General features: G+C 33.4%; 1 non-coding gene across 1 annotated transcript; it reads left to right on the top strand.

Annotated features, from left to right (window-relative positions):
• Positions 1 to 8,221: 8,221 nt before the first annotated feature.
• Positions 8,222 to 8,294, top strand: TRNAN-GUU (transfer RNA asparagine (anticodon GUU)). The gene has a single exon. It is a non-coding gene; the product is annotated as a tRNA-Asn (tRNA).
• Positions 8,295 to 18,518: the final 10,224 nt, after the last annotated feature.

The following is an 18,518-nucleotide window of genomic DNA, read 5'->3' as shown; positions in this document are numbered from 1 at the left end:
TGAAATTCACCGGAACGTTTTTCTTTCCGCAGGTCGTTGCCGTCAAAGGAGACATTAAGAGGGCACTCTGACAGTTCATTCCGAGGCGAAGGTTACATTCAGTGTTGTGTAGGCGTTAGACTGTGCGACATGTATTCAAATCAAGAGCTGGCAGAGATACACTTCATGTACGGTAAGGCGGACGGCAATGCTGCGCTGGCTCGTCGTTTGTACCAGGAGAGGTACCCACAGCGACAATGTCCAGATCGGAAGACATTTGTACGTCTCCATTACCGTCTGTGCGAGTATGGAAAATTTAACTCTCCTGGTTTGGGAAGGGGACGACCAAGATCTACAACTCCAGAAGTACAGGAGGAGATTCTGGAGGCTGTGAACATGACTCCTTCTATCAGCACACGAAGGGTAGCGTTGCAAGTCAATGTTCCTCATACGACTGTCTGGAGACTGTTGAAAGAGTATCAACTGTATCCTTATCATTTGCAACGTGTACAGGTCCTGTCACCAGCAGATTACCCTGCACGAGTTAGGTTCTGTCAGTGGTTCTTGCAGCAGTGTGGTGTAAATCCGAACTTTCCTGCCTTAGTATTATTTACAGATGAAGCACAGTTCACACGAGATGGCATAACAAATTTCCATAATCAGCATGTATGGGCGTATGAAAACCCACGTGCAACTGTTCCATCTCATCACCAGGTGCAGTTCTCTCTCAACATGTGTGCCGGTATCATTGGTGATCGATTAGTTGGACCCCATGTACTTGTAAACAGACTTACGGGGCAGGCGTACACAAACATCCTGGAAAACACCATACTTCATGTTTTAGAAGACACTCCACTGATCAATCGTCAACACATTCACTTCTTGCATGATGGCGCTCCTGCACACTTCAGTCGTACGGCTCGCCGGTACTTGGATCGAAGGTTTTTCTGATCGATGGATAGGTAGAGGTGGCCCAATTGCTTGGCCTCCATGCTCACCTGATCTGAAACCTCTCGATTTCTACTTGTGGGGCCATTTAAAATCATTGGTTTATTCGTCTCCGGTGCCTGATTTGGAATCCCTTCGGAATCGAATTGTGGCATGTTCTGAGGACATACGCAATACTCCTGGAGTTTGGGATCGTGTTCGCAGGTCAATGAGACATCGATGTGAGGTCTGTATTCAAGCAGGATGTGGACATTTTGAACATCTTCTGTAATGACAACGACCTGCGGAAAGAAAAACGTTCCGGTGAATTTCAATGTTGTGAAGGCCATAACTCGGAAATAAAGCATTTCCGGACACATGTTGTAATGAACTATTTTGATTGTCTACATGTGGGAAATACATACCTGAAATTATGCCCCGTATTTTTGAAACACTCTGTGTACTTTCTTCTAATCGTGTAATAGTCAATTAAATCCCACTCGAATTTTGATTTTCTCTAGATAAATCAAAACCTCTAGTGAGATTACTGATGATATTATAACTGTTTCTATGTTAGACTAAAAACGTTATTAACACGATCACTTATGCCTCGAAAGAGAGATGAGAACTGGCAGAGCAAATACAGACGAACAGATCTAATAAAATATTTGACAAGAAATAACAAGAAACATAGCTATACCTATGACTGGTAAGGTAATGTCATTAATCCGACTACGCAAACAAAATCAACAAATATACACAGTGAACCAGAGATGATCAAACAAATACGGAAAGCTACCTTAATAACCATAATGTCTGCTGTAATATCAATAACAGAGTATTTACATAAACCTCCAAGTACATTATTTGAACATAAAACAAATACGCCTGCTACTCATCAATCTTTTATTCCCGGTTCTTTCCATATTGTAAAGCAAATTCTTATTATGCAACAAATTTTCAGCATTTCATTGTTACATTTATTACTGATCACAATCACCAGTTACCTTCAAGGAAAACCGTGGCCCCTTGAATTAAAAGTTAGATAGATTCTGATGCAAGAAATTAGGAAATAAAATGAGTTCTTAGTAATCAGAGGTACGAAGAAAAGCTAATTAGATCTTGAAAGATGAACTCTTCAAACGATACAGGCCTGAGTTAATTTAGCTGTTCGTATTTAAATAAAAATCAGTCCTCTCTTTTTGTAGGGGCCTATAGAGGATTCCACCTCAAGAAAAAATCATTTGTGCGAGATCGTGCGTATTTGCTTGGTTTCCGCACAAAACCAATCCGCGGAAAGTCTAAAATTCCACATTCAGTATTCCCAACCTAACACACATAACAATTTCCGTCTTCTTACCGCTCAAGTGACATATTGATTTCACTGCTTTAGGCTTTTAAAATATTATTTTTAGAGACGTTCAATATAGTAATAATTATAAATTGGAAACTTACCACTGCAATTTCACCTAAATTGCACTGTTAATTATTGTTTTTAAATATTTACAAAAATTAAGTAAACTCTACAACTCCACTAAAGTTACTGCATTCGTGATGCAAGTAACATTAAGGAGGCCGTGAAAAAATCAACAAGATTCCAGACTCATCATACACAGGGGGGGGGGGAAGACAGACGTATATCACGGCCTGCTGGAGTATAGTAAACACAGAAAATATTTTAAAGCAACAATGTTGAAGATAGATATTTTTGTTTTGCAAATTTGCCGTCATTGAACAGAAACCAAGATGGAGATTTCATTGCAACTAATTAGAAATTCCTCTTTCAGGTATGTAATAAACGATCTTCGCACAAAATAATGTACGATACACGAGCGGTATGTTTTCTTTCAATTCTCGGAAATTAAAAGAGCTCTACTACGTTTCGCTTTTTCAAACTTTTCCTCGAACATCAAAACTTCAACATACCGCTCTTGTAACGCATATTACTATTTCTTAACGTTGATGATGGATGTCTTGTCGAAAATGAACCAAGACTGTCAATGCATAGCTTAAGATATATAGAATGTATATGGAGAGTTATATGGCATTAACACAGATATTCATTGCCCAATAATGATCGGAAAATCACAGTTAAGCTTTGAGCGCTAAGCATTTCAAACTTTCAATTGCTTCTCCTGAAAAATGTATTCCAAATGACATCCATCATTCTTGCAGTGGACTCTTCAATTGGAAATATACACGAGCGACAATTTCGCCGTACTTCAGGAAGAGAGCTATGATATGTATTTACATTTTATCTTCCAAATTAATATTATTATTAATTTTTATTTATTTAATAAAGGATTTGATTACTATTAAAATAGCCTCCTATTGGTATGGGGCCTATACGTAAAATCGTGCTGCAGGACCTAAATAATAATAATAATAATAATAATAATAATAATAATAATAATAATAATAATAATAATAATAATAATAGTAGTAGTAATAATAATTCTTTATTTATACTGGCAGAGTTAAGGCCATATGGCCTTCTCTTACACTCTACCAGGTCACAAAGTATACAATCAGTGAAAAATTTAACAAAAGAACAGAATACTAACATACGAGTATTACAAAAAAATAATTATAATAAGCATAATAAATCGACAATAAACAACATGAAAATAATACCATAATAGAAAAAAAAGTAAAATACATTGAAATATATTAAAAGCAACTCATTTAGTATAAATCTATACTAATAATAAACCTGTAGCCGAAATTTTTCTGGTAATTTTCGATTTTCGGAAAATAATTGGTCCTAACATATATAATTAACCACCCTGAAACCGAAAATTGCTTTTTTGAAATTTTTGTTTGTATGTCTGTAGGTTTGTTACCTTTTCACGCAATAATGGATGAACGGACTTCGATGAAAATTGGAATATAAATTAAGTTTGTTGTAACTTAGATTTTAGGCTATATAGCATTCAAAATACATTATTTAAAAGGGGGGTTATAAGGGGGCCTGAATTAAATAAATCGAAATATCTCGCTTATTATTGATTTTTGTGAAAAATGTTACATAACAAAAGTTTCTTTAAAAATAATTTTCAATAAGTTTTATTCCATGAAACATTTTGATAGGACTGATATTTAATGACATAAATGAGTTTTAAAATTAAGATAACTGCCATCTAAGGCCGTATAACGAAATAAAAAACAAATGACTTCGTCTATAAGGGGCCTTGGACAGCAACAATCGAAAGCTATGAAAGATAGCCTACATAAAATGTTTCTGTGTTTGTATGAAGTAATATCGGAAGCTAAATTAACCGATTTGTATAATTAATTATTATTTCACCATTGGAAAGTGTAGTTTCTGTAGATGGACATAATACTATAATGTTATTACAGTAACTTCTGATATAATTAATATAATATAATATGTAATTTAATATTATATAATATAATTTAAGTTATTTGAAGTGTTCACAACCATAGTGGGCCAAGCGCCATTTACTGAATACGTAGAAAACAAGGGTTAAAATTAAATTACCATAATTCAATGGAAACCTATAACAAGTAAAATAAAATATACACATTAAATCTAAATGATGTCAATCTTCATTAAACTATGGTTGCATGTAATAAAAATTAAGAAACAGGTTAAAGGAATTGTCATTGCACCAAATGAGTGTCTCTGGACCAAAATGATCGCATTTTAATTATTTGGATGCAATTTAAATTAAGTAACATATTAAACGATTTATTCTTCTATCAAACACGAATGTTCCCTGGATCAAACGTCCTATTTTAATTATGTAATTACTTTATATTTATTTCTAACGGGTGCAGCGGAGCGCACGGGTACGGCTAGTAGTTAATATGAAAAACGTAAGGAAGAATATAACAAAATGGAATGTAATAAAATAATAATTAAAAAAAGAAAAGAAATACGAAAATTAAATAAAATTCACAATAAAATGGGTATGATAATGAATTCATCTGGTGATCAAGAGAACAAAAGGGGAAAGGAAGTAAAAGAAATTTATATATTTTTACAGAACAATCTCAGAGAAAAGGGTTTATAACCGAAAGGAATCAGAATTGAAAAAGTGCAATTTTAGTTTATTTTTGAAACTAGACAATGTCCGACAGTCTCTGACATGTTGTGGTAGAGAGTTCCAGAGATGATCTGCAGAGACGGTGAAAGATGAAGAGTAGAAGGATGTTCTGTGTTTAGGAATCGAGAGTGTGATATGGTGTTGTGAGGGAGTATCTATTTCGTGATGTATGTATGTATTTATTTACACTGCAAGTGTGTACCAATGGTCCCAATAAATAATAACGCTTAACGAACAATGAAAGAATAGGATCTATTACTTTAAAATAATTAGTACCTACTACGTAAAATGAAATATTGTGTTCGTTTTTTTTGTTGTTTCGAAATTACTGCAACATTCTTTTTATTCAAATATTGTATAAAAATCATATTAATAAATTATGCTTTACAAACCACTACTTCGTGAAGTACAACTGAGTAAGCCTAAAGTTTCTTGTATTACAATTTTCAAATATAGACACTGATAACACCTACTAAGTGTGTTTATAAATTCCGAATGCCCATTTAATCCAACCCTAGAAGCAGAATAGATTATTGTACACCTCTCCAGCTAAGAACTGGTAACAGCAACCCTTGAATGATGCAGTCTGCACAGACCGGCGATCCGCGCACATAACTGCACATTTAGGATCTAATTCATAGTCATTCTTAGCGCGGGCTTCCGGTGTCCTAGCGCGGGCTTCCGGTGAATGATCTGCGAACTAACGTTTTTGGTATTCATAAACCAGTGTTAGCGATATGATATGATATGATATGATATGATATGATATGATATGATATGATATATGATATGATATATGATATGATATGATATATGATATGATATATGATATGATATGATATATGATATGATATATGATATGATATGATATATGATACGATACGATACGTCCCGGTCGGGACAAGTTACCTGGTTGAGGTTTTTTCCGGGGTTTTTCCTCAACCCATTACGAGCAAATGCTGGGTAACTTTCGGTGCTGGACTCCGGACTCATTTCACCGGCATTATCACCTTCATTTCATTCAGACGGTAAATAACCTAGATGCTGATACAGCGTCGTAAATTAACCCAATAAAATAAAAATAAAGATACGATATATGATATGATATGATATGATATGATATGATATGATATGATATGATATGATATGATATGATATATGATATGATATGATATGATATATGATATGATATATGATACGATACGTCCCGGTCGGGACAAGTTACCTGGTTGAGGTTTTTTCCGGGGTTTTTTCTCAACCCAATACGAGCAAATGCTGGGTAACTTTCGGTTCTGGACCCCGGACTCATTTCACCGGCATTATCACCTTCATTTCATTCAGACGCTAAATAACCTAGATGCTGATACAGCGTGGTAAATTAACCCAATAAAATAAAAATAAAGATACGATGTATGATATGATATGATATATGATATGATATATGATATGATATATGATATGATATGATGTATGATATGATATGATATATGATATGATATGATATGATATGATATGATATATGATATGATATGATATGATATGATATATGATACGATACGTCCCGGTCGGGGCAAGTTACCTGGTTGAGGTTTTTTCCGGGGTTTTTCCTCAACTCAATACGAGCAAATGCTGGGTAACTTTCGGTGCTGGATCCCGGACTCATTTCACCGGCATTATCACCTTCATTTCATTCAGACGCTAAATAACCTAGATGCTGATACAGCGTCGTAAAATAACTCAATAAAATAAAAATAAAGATACGATATATGATATGATATGCTATGATATGATATGATATATGATATGCTATGATATGATCTAGTAATTTTAGTAATTTATTTTACGACGCTTTATCAACAGCTTAGATTATTTAGCGCCTGAATGAGATGAAGGTGATAATGCCGGTGAAATGATTCCAGGGTCCAGCACCGAAATTACCCAGCATTTGCTCATGTTGGGTTGAGGGAAAACCCCGGAAAAAAACCTCAACCAGGTAACTTGCCCCGACAGGGAATCGAACCCGGGCCACCTGGTTTTGCGGCCAGACGCGCTAACCGTTACTCCACAGGTGTGAACGATATTATATATGATATGATATATGATATGATATGAATCCTGTACAAGTAACCAGTGGATAGCCAGGGCTAGTTTAGCACGCTCGTAGCGCGGGCTAGCGAAATGTCTGTGAATAGCACCCTAAGAGACTGATTCCTGGCATGCCTGCTCTAAGTGTATTGAGGTCAACCCTCCCTGTTCATGAAACGCACTGTAGTAGAGCCGCCTGTACATACGAGTTATTGATTTGCATTTCCCAGGTTACAAAAAACAAAGTAGCTCTCCCTCACGTAGCAAATGAATGGCCGCCATGTGTATGCGTAAGCTCCCGTATTCACGTATCGCATTGGAATGCCGATTATTTAAGGTTAAAGGTCACTGTTATTTCTCTGGCAGCGACGTCACAAGGTTCCGCGCCGAGGTCATATTAAAGCTGCAACATTGTGACTGCCACACGAAGCCGGGCTCAGCTTTTAGTTACAGTAAGCTGTGAACTGCGAATTGGTGTCAAATGTGAAGCCAGAGGCTGTATAAAGCGAGGCGAATAACCAGTAATACGCCGAATAAGTTGCAAGGCACTGCAGTAATGTGCGTTCCAGCCTTGTTTCTGTTGACGACTCCTCAACAAAGTGGTTGGTGTTCAATAATGAGAATGGTCATCAATTTTCATTTTATTTAATTTTATACTGGGCATTCAGTCTTTATTCTGTTATATTTTATTTTGTAATTTTCATGAGAACCGTTTTTGCCGAGTAAAATTCAGTGTAAGTTCTTAGTTCGTAAGTGCAATGTGTATTAATCAAACAACTCTCCTTTATACTGCAATATAATCTGCCACAGTTAAATATAGGCCTATTACATACACATATTTCATTGAATAATTTCGAGGGAAAAATTGTTCCGGGGCCGGGTAGCTCAGTTGGTAGAGCGTTGGTACGTTAAACCGAAGGTCCCGGGTTCGATACCCGGCCCCGGAACAATTTTTCCCTCGAAATTATTCAAATCAACTTTACAGGGAGTTATACCTGAAATCTTGATTTGCATAATACACGTCACTGTTCGTTAACAGAAAACCACAATTTAAGTCACACGGAGTTAGTGTGCACTCGAAGTTGGTTGCTTGACGGTTGTCAGCCCACTTTGAGGTATGTGGATATAGAGGGAGGAATTGGATCGGTGTCGGGTAGAGTTCCCGGGTAGCTCAGTTGGTAGAGCGTTGGTACGTTAAACCAAAGGTCCCGGGTTCGATACCCGGCCCCGGAACAATTTTTCCCTCGAAATTATTCAAATCAACTTTATAGGGAGTTATACCTGAAATCTTGATTTGCACATATTTCATTGTCTTATATAATATATTTCTGCATTTAAATATTTATTTATGTATTTATTTATTTATCTATTTAATAATTACTTATTTATTAATTCATCTATTTACATAAATCTATATGTTTACATATGCATTCATGTACTTAATCATTTGTGCATTTGTTTATTTTTATTCATATATTTATTTACTTATTTACATGTGTAAATATGTATTTACATATACATTTATGTACTTATTTATTTATTTATTTATCCATCTATATACTGTAGGTATTTCTTTCTTTGTTTACTCATTCATTCCTTAATATATTATATACTTATTTATCTACAGATAGATTTGGAAGTAAATCCCGAAAAGACAAAGTAGGCCTATATGATAATGTCTCATGACTAGAATATTGTACCAAATGGAAATTTAAAAATTGGAAATTTATCCTTTGAAGAGGTGGAAAAATTCAAATGACTAGTTTACTTATTTATTTATTTATTTATTTATTTATTTACTTATTTATTTAGTTAGTTATTTATTCATTTATTTTACTTATTGATTAATCTATATATATATATATATATATATATGTTTACATATGCATTTATGTACTTATTCATTTGTGCACTTATTTATTTTTATCCCTATATTTAGATATGTTTTTATGTATTTACGTACACATTTATGTACTTAATTAAATTATTTATTTATTCATCTATATTTTTTGTTTACTAATTTATTCCTTAATTTACTTAGATACTTATTTATCTATAGATAGATTTGGAAGTAAATCCCGAAAAGATAAAGTATATGATTATGTCTCGTGACTAGAATATTGTACGAAATGGAAATTTAAAAATTGGAAATTTATCCTTTGTCTTTCTCTTTCTAGTATGTTTATATCATCTGTCTTTCAACCCACCTCGTATATTTTATTGGAATTGGTAATATCAAGGTGGCCACGGATCCGCTATGTAATTAGCTGACTTTCACCTTACAGTTGAGGAAATGCTCGGGGAGAAAAACAACCAGATAATCAGCCCGAGAGGCTATCGAACCCACTACTATAAACTAATTCTCAAGACGGTTGTTGAGCATTACTCTGATATGAGGGATTTCTGTAAATTACTTTATAAACCATTCTGCAAGTTCAGTGAAGTTCTGGTATCTCGTATATTAATACTACATATGCTCAGAAGTTACACTGTGAACTTTAACTAAGTTCACTTCGCTTCCAAATACACTTAACAACTTAATTCTATACTCTCGCTGTACTGCAGGTCTGGTTTCAAACCACAGCAGCATTCCGTTCTCTTTAATAATTGTACTTATTGCAACACTAGCATCAGCCTGAAGTTGAGGCTGGAGGGAGGATGGGAGAGCACGTCAGCTTCGAGATGTGTTTCGGCATTCTGGGCCATGTCGCAGAATCCGCTGTGGATCTTGTTGTAAATTCGATGCGAAGGCACATCGTCGACAGCTGTGTATACCCGAGGCTCATTACCTCGAGGAGCAAGCCATCTCTACGCCGCCTTTCATCGCTCTTAAGAACATAAACCGGGGGCTGACATGACATGAAGAGGTCGTCACCGCGTCCAAAGCCGTTTACAAATTACACACAGCGCTCTGCTACACAGATTACCTTGTCCTGCACTTCTCTTTGTGCTCACTGTGGCTACAAAATATTTGAATCCGTTTACCTTTCGAAAGTAAGCATTTGCAAAACCAACTTGTCTGTAGGTTCGCTTCACAAGCTTCGTGAATTATGCACTTTGACACACTGATTCCTCTCTTTTGTGTCAAAACGGATACATATGTTAAACATCGGATCGGGAAAACGTAAACTACACCTTTTCCAGTTGTATTTCAGAAAATATCAATTTAATTTCAGAAATTATCAATTGTATTTCAGATTAGTCAATTCAATTTCGAATAGTATCAATTGTATTTCAAAAAACATCAATTGTATTTCAGAAAACATCAATTGTATTTCAGATTAGCCAATTCAATTTCGCATAGTATCAATTATATTTCAGAAAACATCAACTGTATTTCAGAAAACATCAATTGTATTTCAGATTTGTAAATTCAATTTCGCATAGTATCAATTGTATTTCAGAAAACATCAATTGTATTTCAGATTTGTCAATTTAATTTCGCATAGTACCAATTGTATTTCAGAAAACATCAATTGTATTTCAAATTTGTCAATTTAATTTCAAATTAATCAATTCAATTTCAGTTAGTATCAATTGTATTTCAGAAAACATCAATTGTATTTCAGAAAATATCAATTATATTTCCGATTTGTCAATTTAATTTCAAATTAATCAATTCAATTTGAGACAGTATCAATTATATTTCAGGAAACATCAATTGTATTTCAGAAAACATCAATTGTAATTCAGATTTGTCAATTCAATTTCGCATAGTATCAATTGTATTTCAGAAAACATCAATTGTATTTCAGATTAGTCAATTTAATTTCAAATTAATCAATTCAATTTCAGTTAGTATCAATTGTATTTCAGTTAGTATCAATTGTATTTCAGAAAACATCAATTGTATTTCAGAAAACATCAATTGTATTTCAGATTAGTCAATTTAATTTCAAATTAATCAATTCAATTGCAGATAGTATAAATTGTATTTCAGAAAACATCGGTTGTATTTCAGAAACTATCAATTGTATTTCAGATTAGTCAATTCAGTTTCGCATAGTATCAATTGTATTTCAGAAAATATCAATTGTAATTCAGAAAACATCAATTGTATTTCAGATTTGTCAATTTAATTTCAAATTAATCAATTTAATTTCAGATAGTATCAATTGTATTTCAGAAAACATCAATTGTATTTCAGAAAATATCAAATGTATTTCAGAAATTATCAATTGTATTTCAGATTTGTCAATTTAATTTCAAATTAATCAATTTAATTTCAGATAGTATCAATTGTATTTCAGAAAACATCAATTGTATTTCAGAAAATATCAAATGTATTTCAGAAATTATCAATTGTATTTCAGATTAGTCAATTCAATTTCGCATAGTATCAATTGTATTTCGGAAATTATCAATTGTATTTCAGAAAATATCAATTATATTTCAGATTTGTCAATTTAATTTCAAATTAATCAATTTAATTTCAGATAGTATCAATTGTATTTCAGAAAACATCAATTGTATTTCAGAAATTATCAATTGTATTTCAAATTAATCAATTCAATTTCAGATAGTTTCAATTGTATTTCAGAAAACATCAATTGTATTTCAGATTTGTCAATTTAATTTCAAATTAATAAATTCAATTTCAGATAGTATCAATTGTATTTCAGAAAACATCGATTGTATTTCAGATTTGTCAATTTAATTTCAAATTAATAAATTCAATTTCAGATAGTATCAATTATATTTCAGAAAACATGGATTGTATTTCAGATTTGTCAATTTAATTTCAAATTGATAAATTTAATTTCAGATAGTATCAATTGTATTTCAGAAAACATCAATTGTATTTTAGAAGTTGGTGATGATTGTGCTCTTGCAGTACAACACAGTACAATTCATCATGCTAAAACTTTATAGCTAAGCAGTATATGCCTGTCGGACGCTAAAACGCAATAAAGTTAAGGTTTTTTAAAATCCATTTTCCATTTTTCTAAATATATGTTAAAATCTCAATGAAGCCTACATTTGTTATTTCGTGAGATAAAAGTGAATACCTGTATGTAATCTTAAATGCATTGCTTATTTTCTGAAATTAAATTGGCTGAGTACAGTACTGTACTGTACAGCAATACTGTTAAATTATATTGTTCGTATGTATGTAATAATTCGATAAATAACTTTGGAATTTATCACTGCATTAAGAAGTACAGTGCTTTACAGTACAGTACAGTACAGTACCTTTTTAAAAATCCTTATATGTAACCCTGTATACTTTATAAGAATAAAAATAAAACAAAAAATTTAAGATACAAAATCTGAAATACATTTGATATCATCTGAAATACAATTGATTAATCTGAAATGCATTTGATACCATCTGAAATACAATTGACAAATCTGAAATACAATTGATACAATCTGAAATTAAATTGACTAATCTCAAAAACATTTGATAATTTCTAAAATTAAATTGATATTTTCTGAAATACTACTGGAAAAGGTGTAGAGAGTCTATTTTACGGTGGATGAAGATCTTCACTTTCAGTATAAAGTTTGCTTAATTTCGGTGTTATTTCGCTTAAGAAACGTATGCAGTCAAAGTAGCCTTTAGTATAAGTTACTGAGTGAGTATAGTACGTTCCAGAAATATGTTCGCGTTTTGCAGTGACGATTCAATATTGAATCATATATTCGCACAGGTACTGTCGTACGTTTGCCTACGTCGCATCCCGGTTCCCCCTCCCCGCTTCTGTTCGCACCTATGTAAAGGCTAGTGGCTGGGTTGTCTTAGCTCTTTTCTGAAAACAATAATTTCTGTTAGGAATTGGACGTCTACGTAATATTATACCCATACAATTGTTTTAAATAACTTAAATAAAAGGATCTCGTTAAGTAATTGACTTTCACGTGATTTCCTTCCCTTCTACGACTCTGCAACAAAATCATTTGGACGGACAGTAGATAGCATCTCTGAGTAATTTTATCTTTTCGGATCGGGCAGAAGTAAAGAATGAATTTACAGTACGTAAGATAATCTTTTATACAGTAGGTACAGAATTATTTCAACATGAGTTTCTAGTACGAAGGACGAAACTGGTAATTGGAATTAGGTACAATAGTCTATTGTGCGATAATATGCACATTAGAACTGAAGCCTGTATCGAAATGAACGGCCACCATTTTCAAAAATGTGTTTAAATATCCATATTATGATTATTTTTCAATTTAACTTCATTCTCTAATTGTACACTAATGTACTGTAGACAGTATAATATACACTGCATGATGACTACGTCCGAATGGATAGCTCAGTTCGTGAGTAAAAACACTTATTGTTAATTCAGTGCTGTATTTTGATTAAACAAAAACCTAATGAAAATTATCGAACTAAAAATCGCGACATTTATTAGTTTACGTAAATGGATGAACTACTTTTCTTCCCTTCTATACCTAGTATAGTGATTTTTTTGTATTTTACTCCAGTATCATCGACCTCCAGTCGTGGAAGGGGGTAGTAAACGGTGTTTCTGGTTCTCAACCGTTAATCCAAAGGTATAGGCAGGTTAATATTAGAAATGTTAATAAAATTAAAATGATGTCCCTGTACTATTACATTAGCAGAAATATAAATCGTACTAGAGATTATTTTCATATTATGTTGTTTGTTGTTGTTGCACTACTTATGAGACAAATAGGCTAGTAGATAATGGGACAGGGTAGCCAATTCATTTCCCCCTCCATTGCATACATCGCCGATTAGCTATATATTTCATTAATTAGACTTCAGATTATTATATATTATTTTATTTTTAAGATTAAGAAAACACAATGTTAAGATAAATGGAAAGAAAGTGAAGTGAATAAGTTTATTTCATTGATAGATACACCATAATGATGTAGGCCTAAGAATAAGGTCCTAATGAAAATTAATATTGTCACATCATGGAGTCGAACACAATTCAAACGTAATTCATAAGACAGCAATATTAATGTCAGAGGTGAAACATACTTGGTTGTTCACCAGCAAAGGGGCACAACATTTATATTTTAACAAGTTTATATCCCAATTTTCTTTAAATGTAAGGCAGTTTTTGTGGCCACCTCGATTGATTCTGGTGTTACTGAATACATGTCCAGTAAAAATGTCAAAGATATTGATATAAAAATGAGACTTATGCAGTAAAATGCTCAACCTGACACGGCAAAAGAGGCAGCTGTTTTCATAAAACGTCTTATCAGTCGACACCACTGCCTATGTTACTATGTACACATTTCAACCACGTCGAAATTCACAAAGACATCAGTTCGGGAACAATGTTGGAAAAGGGAATGTACGATTCTTGGATTTCTCAGCTATTGTGCAAATATCATCTGAACGGAAATACACAGCAGTAGAAAGAAATCAAGTATTTCACTACAGGTGAACAAACAACACTATTACTGCTGTATTTCTTCGGTGCAAGGAGGTTCTATTGTAGGACCGACTTCCGACATACACAAACAAGAATCTGGGAACGCAGGAATTTGCTAACGTCTACTGTTTTGGATTAATAAGAAAATAATGAAACGGTATCTTCTGTATAACAATAACACAAAATGTGGGAAAGACGACAGAGGACGGACACTGGAAAGTTCTCTTTTCTCAATCGTACTATCAGGGACTGGAATGCTTTACCTGCAGACTTACTAAAGGCTTTACCAATAACCAAAAATGTATTTAAAATTAGGCTTAAGGGCTTTACTAATAGACGGTAGTATATTATACACAGTATTTAAAGGGTGTAATTGATATTTTGTTATTTGAAATGTTGTATCAGTGAAGAAGTGTGTTGTGTCAGTGAAGAGGTGTGTTGTGTCAGTGAAGAGGTGTGTTGTGTTAGTGAAGAGGTGTGTTGTGTCAGTGAAGAGGTGTGTTATGTTAGTGAAGAGATGTGTTGTGTTAGTGAAGAGATGTGTTGTGTAAGTGAAGTGTGTTGTGTCAGTGAAGAGGTGTGTTGTGTAAGTGAAGTGTGTTTGTGTCAGTGAAGTTTTATAGTTTATAGTGGTACTGCAAAGTATTTGAACAGCGAAATGTTTTTGAAGTGTTAGTGAAATCAGATAGTATCAGTGAAATGTGTCGCAGTTCCAGTGCAGTGAGTGAGTTGACAGCGAAACGAGTGTGATGCTGAAAGGTACTTGTACAGGTATGAACATATCATACTCGTGGGTTTTAGTTCGAACTTAGGGTTAAGATACAAATTAGATTTACTTTAAATGTTATTTTAAGTGATCGTGCTTCATTTAATTTGGGATGCTCATTATTATTATTGTTATTATTATTATTATTATTATTATTATTATTATTATTATTATTATTATTATTAATTGTGTTGATCATTAATTGTCATTCTTGAGTGTAATTAGTTATCACTGTTACCGGCCATTTACCCATTTGCAGTGTGAATAAACACACATACATAATAATTATAATATTATTACACAGAGATAAAAATATACCGGGTGTAATGTGATTCTAGTAGACCTCAAATATATTTTATAGTTATGCTATGATTTACGTGAAACCTAGGGAAATATTTATGCGATATAAAATACACAAACATTTAACCGAAAATGGCATTACTTTTCTTATTTCAAATGGAACACACTGTTTATTCTTTCACATGACGTATCATCTGTAGATCTGAGTACAATATGTGTTATAAGTGAGGTCTGGGTTGTCAGTCTTTCTGCAAATGACATTAAAATAAAAGTAACATAAGTTTTACTGTGACTCAGTTTTGTAAGTCCCCTAAAGTCGTTGATGGTGTTGAATAAAGAACTTTTTTTTAATGACGAAACATAAAAAAATCTAACGCTGATAAGTCCAGTGACCTAGCTGGCCACAAAACAGGTCCATTGGCCTGTATCCAGGTATCGCGGAATAATTTGCAGCAGGATGATGATGATGGTGATTAGAGTACCTTTCAGCATGCAAAACGCAAGCTGTCTTTGCATTTTTTCTGCACTCGTCAAACATTAATATTGCACTGTGTCCCAAAAGTCATTGTGGGGTTTCAAAGGATTATATTTTATGAATGTATAGAGATATAAATGTAATATTGGTGCCAGATCAAAATAAAAGTCTCATGGCCAGTTTGTCCAAGTAATGTTTAATTTTGCTTAACAAATGTTAAATTAACAGTCTGTTTATTTTTAACGCTTTGTTAATGTATTTTCTATTTGTTCAACATAATTTTAAGATAACCAACACTTAACTATAACGTCTGTTAGCAATATTTTAACTACTCAACAGCAGTTGGTAATGATTCTACACATGTAAGACAATTTTTGATTGGCTAAAATTAATCTTTATATTCTATATTATAGAGTGAGTAATGAAACTTGCATAAAATGACAACCTGTTATAGTAGGCCACGCTCCATAAACAAACAGTTGACAAATGAAAGTTGTAGGTGACGTGCTGAATAATAATTACAAAGTAAAGTTATATTTCCTCATTGTTATTATGGATACGAAATACGAAAGAAATAAAATAACACTGATATAGGTATTTAAATAGTCCAAAGTATTTTTTAAGTGTTATACAGAGATATCATTTTATTTTTACTTCAATTTTTATTGTACCTGAGTTTTTTAATGTACTTCACTCCCACCCCTTCCACTAATGGAGTTTCAACTATTCTCCAGACAGAATCAAGGCCGCTTATAGTAAACAGCACTGAGTTACTGAGTATAGTACGTTCCAGAAATATGTTCGCGTTTTCCAGTGACGAAAGAACTTTTAATATTGAATCATATTTTCGCACAGGTACTGTCCGTTTGCCTACGTCGCATCCCGATTTCCCCCACCTGCTTCTGCACGGCCCTCTGTAAAACCAGGCCTGTCTTAGCTCTTTTCTGAAAACATTAATTTCTGTTAGGAATTGGACGTTTACGTAATATTATACAACTGCTTAAAATAACTTAAATAAAAGGGCCTCGTTAAGTAATTAACTGTCACGTGATTTCCCTCCTTTCTACGATCCTGCGGCATAACCACTAGGACGGGCAGTAGATAACATGTCTGAGTAATTTTATCTGTGCGGGTCGGACAGAAGTGAAGATTGAATTTATAGTACGTAAGGTACTCTTTTATAAAGCAGGTGCAGAATTATTTCAACATGAGTTACTAGTACGAAGGACGAAACTGATAATTGGAATTAGATGCAATAGTCTATATGCGATAATATGCACAAAAGAACTGAAACCTGTAGGCTATCGAAATGAACGGCTACCATTTTCAAAAATGTGTTTAAATATCCATATTATGATTATTTTTCAATTTAACTTCTATAGTGTACGCTAATGTGCTGTAGACAGTATAATATACAGCGCATAATGAATACGTTTGCATGGACAGCTCACTTCGTGAGTAAAAACACTTATTCTTAATACAGTACTGCATTTTGATTTAATAAAAACCTAATGAAAATTATCGAATTCAAAATCGCAATATTTCCTAGTTAACGTAAATTGATGAACTACTTTTCTTCCCTCCTATACCTAGCAAAGCGATTTGTTTGTGTTTTACGCCAGTATCATCGAACTCCAGTTGTGGAAGGGGGTAGCGAACGGTTTTTCCGGTTCTCTAAAGGTATAGCCAGGTTAATATTAAAAATGTTAGCAAAAATAAAATGATGTCCCTGTATTACCAGTCATATGCTAAACATTCCCTACAAAGAGACACAAAATATTAATTTCGCAACTTCTGTTCGAACAGCTGTGGGGACATCGACCTAATTAAACTAACTGTTAAACGAGTTAACTGTCCGAAATCCTACATTTAAAATTAACAATCTGTTAAACCAAACTGATGTTGAAACATACAATTATATTAATTAACAAACTGTTTAGAGTTTAACAGTCGTTAAATTTTGTAACAATACTTGGAAAAACCGGCCATCAACGTTTTTTGTCTGTGGCCCAGTTTCTTCAACCTTTGTTAAATTATAACAGTGTGTTATTCCATTTTAACTGTAAACTTAACAGTTGAATTTCTTCAGCTACTGTTAGTACTAACAGGCTGTTAAAACCTATGTTAATTTAACTTCCCAATTTCATGCAGTTAAATCATTTAACTCTCTGTTAGCAAAGAAGTATCCAATATGGCTGGTACGTTAGGTGCTGAACTTTTATATCTGGATTATTTAGAAAATGATATCCATGAATACATAAACAGAGGGGTTGATTTCCGTGATTTGACAGGACAGAAGCTCATACAAAGGTATAGGCTATTTTCTGCCAAGCCTCACTTTTCGCTTTCAACTTAGATCCATTTGTTTGTTTATTCTCATTAATTAGTTTATATTGCGAAATAATTTCCAGCAGAAGGTTTCTTTCGAACGAAGAGAAATTAGTCCCACGATTTCTTTTTGTTCCAGTGTTTTCCATTTCATAACAGCAATACCAATACGCCGCTCCACGCTATTGTGATACAGACGAGGAAAGAAGCAGAAATCAAAC

The sequence above is a fragment of the Periplaneta americana genome, chromosome 6, assembly GCF_040183065.1.
Source record: "Periplaneta americana isolate PAMFEO1 chromosome 6, P.americana_PAMFEO1_priV1, whole genome shotgun sequence".
Taxonomy (NCBI): domain Eukaryota; kingdom Metazoa; phylum Arthropoda; class Insecta; order Blattodea; family Blattidae; genus Periplaneta; species Periplaneta americana.
This window is presented reverse-complemented; position numbering and strand designations above follow the sequence as displayed.